General features: G+C 44.0%; 1 pseudogene; it reads left to right on the forward strand.

Annotated features, from left to right (window-relative positions):
- Positions 1–3,033: 3,033 nt before the first annotated feature.
- LOC147864209 (uncharacterized) lies at positions 3,034–3,792 on the forward strand (annotated as a pseudogene).
- Positions 3,793–5,246: the final 1,454 nt, after the last annotated feature.

Below are 5,246 nucleotides of genomic sequence, written 5' to 3' on the forward strand. Positions count from 1 at the left end.
AGTGGCGTCACCAATACATGGGAAAATGTGGGGGACATCGTTGCATGATACACAAAGAGGAGGCAATGGCTCGGTAATGAATAAAAGAGAATTTCGGAACCAATCTTGAGACCAAGACCCGGATTGGTAGATCACCAACCACGACCTTGGGAGACTGCAAACGAAAAGGGAATCGATGCAACCACGGTGGAGCAATTGCTGAAGGAGATGGAAAATCTCAAGACTGCTACAGTGAAGAAATCGGAAGACCGTCCCATGAGTTCCAAGTATATGGAGCGTTGATGCATATGGTGTGATAACACCGAACATGATCAGAAAGATTGTGTTAATGTTAACGTGCGGAAGTGTTTAGACAGAACCGGCTCAGCCGGATAGCAACAGAGAAGAAGATGAAGGTTTAATCGAGAAGCTTAATACATAGAGAGTATACGCGGGAGAGACAGAGAGAGCAGAACGTAAATGTAGATTCAAAAATAATAAAAACACTCTGTAACACTCTGTACACACATCGTGCTAAACATCACTATTTATACAAATCCTCAGAAGGACTGACAGAAGTACTATGTACTTCAATGCTTATACGCGCGACTGACACTAATTACGAGACAATGATTACCTAGTAGTCTAGGCTATTACTAGGCTTCCGGTTCGCACTCGAATCCGGCTCTTCGATCCGTCTCCTCGATCCGGTCGGTTGTTTCCAGATACCGATCTGGCTCATCCTTCCGGATGCCGATTCGGCTCTAGCTTATTAAGCCGATCCGGATTCGGTTCAGCTTGCTCGCTCAACACTCCCCCTCAAGCTCAACTCGAGGTCGGATCGTGGTGTTAGTGTCTGTGGTAGTCGGTTCTTCTACCCAGCTCCTTCTGGCATCGCTCCGCCTTGGTCGCGCTCCTCATCCGGTCTGGTCCTGTTTGTTGCGAATCTTTTGGTTTTGCGCACCTCGACCTCCTCAGTCGGCTTGTCTGCTCAATAGGCCCATTTCAGCTCCCTCGCTGCTACAACTCAGGCATTTGTCGACTCGTCAGTTCCTTCGTGTTGGCGTCGACTTCCACTGCATTTGTGTCCATTTGGCCTTTAGTTGATCTGGCTCCTCCGAATCCAACTGTTGAAGCGAATCGGCTGTCTCTGATTCATTCCCGCTCTTATTCGAGTCGGTGTTCTTTAACTCGTCTTCCGGTTTCAGGCCCTTCACCACATCAGACCATGTCCGAGTCTTGGCCTTCTCCTTTCGGTCGGCTCTATCCTTCTTGTCTCTGCCGCCACTGCCGCCGTTCCAACTTCCTTCGTCGACTCGACTTCCTTTTTCCTCTTGTCTCCCCCTTTGTTGGTTCTTCCCTTTCCGACTTCTTGTCCGGTGCCGTCAACAGTTTCTTTGCCTTTGCCCATTATGGCACCGGTTTCTTTGCCTTTGCCCATTCTCCCCCTCAAGTGCGGCACATCGAGATGTTGAACACCAAGCATTTCGGTGAAGTACTGCAACTTGTCCAATTCGAGCGGTTTGGTAAAGATGTCGGCAACCTGCCGATCCGTCTGAACATACCGAAGTTCGACTTCACCACTCAGGACCCGCTCACGCACGAAGTGATAATGCACTTCTATGTGCTTTGTTCGAGCATGGAATACGGGGTTCTTGGTGAGCTGTATGTTTATGTTGTCACAGTAGATTAGGATCGGGGTCGGCACCTCGATCCAGAGATCTCGCAGTAGTCGCAGAAGCCAGATGGCTTCAGAGGTGGCATTGGTAGCGCCCCGATACTCAGCCTCAGTGCTCAAAAGAGCCACTGTTGGCTGCTTTTTGCTGCTCCATGCAACAGCCGTGCTACCGAAAGAAAACATGTAACCAGAGGTGGATCAACGATCCGATGCATCACTAGCCCAATCAGCATCTGTGTATCTGACGAGCTCTTCAATTATACCATGCCCGTATAACAGTCCCTAGTCCTTCGTGCCGCTCACATACCGCAATATTCGATGCACGCATTGAAGGTGCTCCACTGTTGGCTTCTGCATGAATTGGTTGATCACACCGATCGGATAACTGATGTTGAGTCGGGTGATTGTCAAATATATCAGGCTTCCGACTATTTGTCGGAACCGTTTCTCATTGCAGGCCGATCCAGAGTTGGGACGGAGCTTTTGGTTCCGATCCAGGGGTGTGGAGACAGGTCGGCATTCCGTCATGCCGAACTTGTACATCATATTCAACACATAGTGTCGTTGTGAGAGCAATATGCAGTCGGGGTTTCGGATCACCTCGATCCCAAGGAAATAATGAAGGTCCCCCAAGTCCTCCATCTCAAATGCGTCTGACAATTGGGCCTTGAAACGGCCGATTTCATTGAGTCCGGGTCCGTTGATGACTACATCATCTACATAAAGTAAGATGTAAACCGGACCGTCCGGACCTTGGTGGATGAACAACGATGAGTCGGATTTAGAGGTCACAAACCCCATCTTACGCAACCGATGCGTGTTATCTTCGCATTCCAAGCTCGGGGGGCTTGTTTCAGACCGTAAAGCGACTTCTTAAGCTGGCACACCGTCGACTTGTTCATCTCCGACTGAAAACCGGGAGGTTAGATCATATAGACCCTTTCTTCAAGGTCACCTTGAAGAAATGCATTCTTCACGTTCATCTGGTGAAGATGCCACCTCCTTGCCGCAGCAACCGCTAGTACTACACGAACCGTCCTCATCTTCGCTATCGGAGCGAAGGTCTCGTCGTAGTAGATTCTGTGGGTCTATGCGTATCCCTTCGCCACTAACCGGGCCTTGTATTGGTTAACCGAGCCTTTGGCATTGTACTTTACCTTGTACACCCACTTATATCCGATCGGTTTACAATGTCGGGGAGGATCAACGAGGTCCCATGTGTCGTTGGCATCGAGGGAAAAGAAGAAAGGGGTAGGGGATTGGATGTGGGGAAAGAAGGGAGAGATAGAGAGGAAACGAAGAGTAGAGAGAGAGAGAGAGAGAGAGAGAGAGCTCGAGAGCTCTAAAGGTTTTTTGCAAAGAGACAGAAACAAGGTAGCCATGGCAAGATTGAGGCGTTCGTTCAAGAAATCGAAACTTGTAGCAAAAGTAGGAATGCCACAGGAAAAGACCTTCAAACCCAAACCTACAACTTCGTACCTCCAAAAGTAGTAATAGCTGGCGTTAAATGGGATGAGCATGCAAGCCTTTTGTGGAATTATAAGTCATTAGGGATTGTGCCTAACTTCTTGGGTGCTCGATTGAGTACGAGGGACACAATGATCTCAAAGAGTTTGCAAGTTCCTAATGGAGCTCAAGATATGATTGCCGATGATGGTAGCGATGTCGAAAGTGATGATTTGAAATCTGCCCTAGGGAAGAAAAGACGAGATGGTGATCATGCTCCTATTCAATGACTTACAAAGGTGCAAAGAATTTACATGATCCAATTAATATCCAAGCACAGTGAAGATTACCAGGCAATGTCAAGGAACTTGAAGTTGAATAAATGCAACACTCACCGGGAACATTGGAGAAGCTTTGCAAGCGCTTTTGTGCATACGAGAAACTATCAGCGTATCAAGATACTGAATGAAAAGTTAAAAAACATTTTCATGACTGAACGTGAATCAACTAAACATCACGCATTCATTGCTTACGAAATGGAATTTGTATCAAGGGCATTGATTTTGAAGTTGTGTAAGTTGTGTTGTAGGAAGCCCTTTCGTTTGTTTCCATCATTTAAAAGTACTCTTGATTCATATGGGCAATGATCTAATGTGGGGAGAATAAATGTGAAGTTAGCTTGAATTTGTACAATTAGAGAGAGAGAGAGAAGGCGCCATGGAGGGAGGGCTCAGACATCTCACTCACACCGCCATCTCCTCCTCTCTCAACTCCACACCCTCTTGGCCGCCTCGGGGCAATGATCTCGGGCACTTGTGTTGCCTGGGTCGATTGCAGCGGGGTCATCACGAGCCCCATTGCCGCCTCCTCGACTGTCTCCCTCATCTCGAAATTGTGCTCCTTCAAACTCAAGATCCCTAAGCTCTTCTAGCCCATAATTCTTCATCGGTCTCTGGTTCGGGTGGGGTCATGTCTATTTGGTTGAATCCATGTTTTGTTCTTGGTTCTTGGTTTAAAATCATATTAGTTTTTAACCATGTTTGTATTGTGTATTGTGTATGTGTATGTGTATTTGCATATGCATGGTTGTGTTTGTATGCATGCACACATGCATTTGCAACATTCCCTCTCATGTTTTTTTTTCCATGTTAATTTTTGTATTTGCTATACAACCTCACAATTCACATTCTTCTTGTAGAGTTCCCTTGATTTTTGAAACAATTAATGTAGTGAAATCATTTTCCTTCAATTAAAAATCTAGAGATGATGTCTGCTAACAACTAGATTTCCTTTATAGTTACAAAGGAAGAAAGCATTTGTCATGATAATCTCTTTTTCCAAGGAAGAAGGCATATCCAACAAGAAAACAAGTGCTTCCTTGAGGGGAGTCTCCTAATGGAAGGAGGCTAAAACTGAAGAAGTCACCAACATGAAATCTACAACCATGAAAAGACCAGTAATAATTCCGGCACTCAGGATCTAATTTGGATGAGTTTACAACAATAAAATAACATTTTATTGGAATATGTACATCATTTTATTGCTCTAGAATGACCCTGAAGAAGAAAACACAGAACTGATGGTGCTATATTCATGGATGTAATGTGTAAATGTAGGTATATATCCCAATAAAATGTTATATTTATTGTTGTAAAATGTGCTACATCATTATGAGAATGCATGGTCTTGATTTCTACTTGTTGTAAATAATTGTATGTATTGTAATATGGAATTGTTGTCATTACTTTCCTCTCATATAATGAATCATTGTTTGTTTGAAACATTATTTGAACCTTAGGTATTTCATTATTATAGCAAGTTGGTTTTACATTTGTTTGTTTGTTGTAAACGATATACTCTAAGGAAAAGGTGTACTACAAAGAGATGCTATATAGCCAATAATGATTGATATATATGTCAAATGTGGCTTGACCCATGTAGCACATATATTGCTTAATAAGCTTTGCATATTGAATTAGTCATATATTAATATCTTCCATGTTAAATAATGTTGTGATGTGAGAAATTATTGAGCATTTGAAGGAACTTCTTGTAGTGATGGCATATTGATGATGATTGTTGATGAAATTTCATAAAGTTTAAATATAGAATATTTATCAAACCAAATAATGAACTCGTGAGT

The sequence above is a fragment of the Azolla caroliniana genome, unplaced genomic scaffold (genome assembly GCF_043228905.1).
Source record: "Azolla caroliniana isolate FFs.n. ecotype wild unplaced genomic scaffold, voAzoCaro1.0.p SCAF_5, whole genome shotgun sequence".
Taxonomy (NCBI): Eukaryota; Viridiplantae; Streptophyta; class Polypodiopsida; order Salviniales; family Salviniaceae; genus Azolla; species Azolla caroliniana.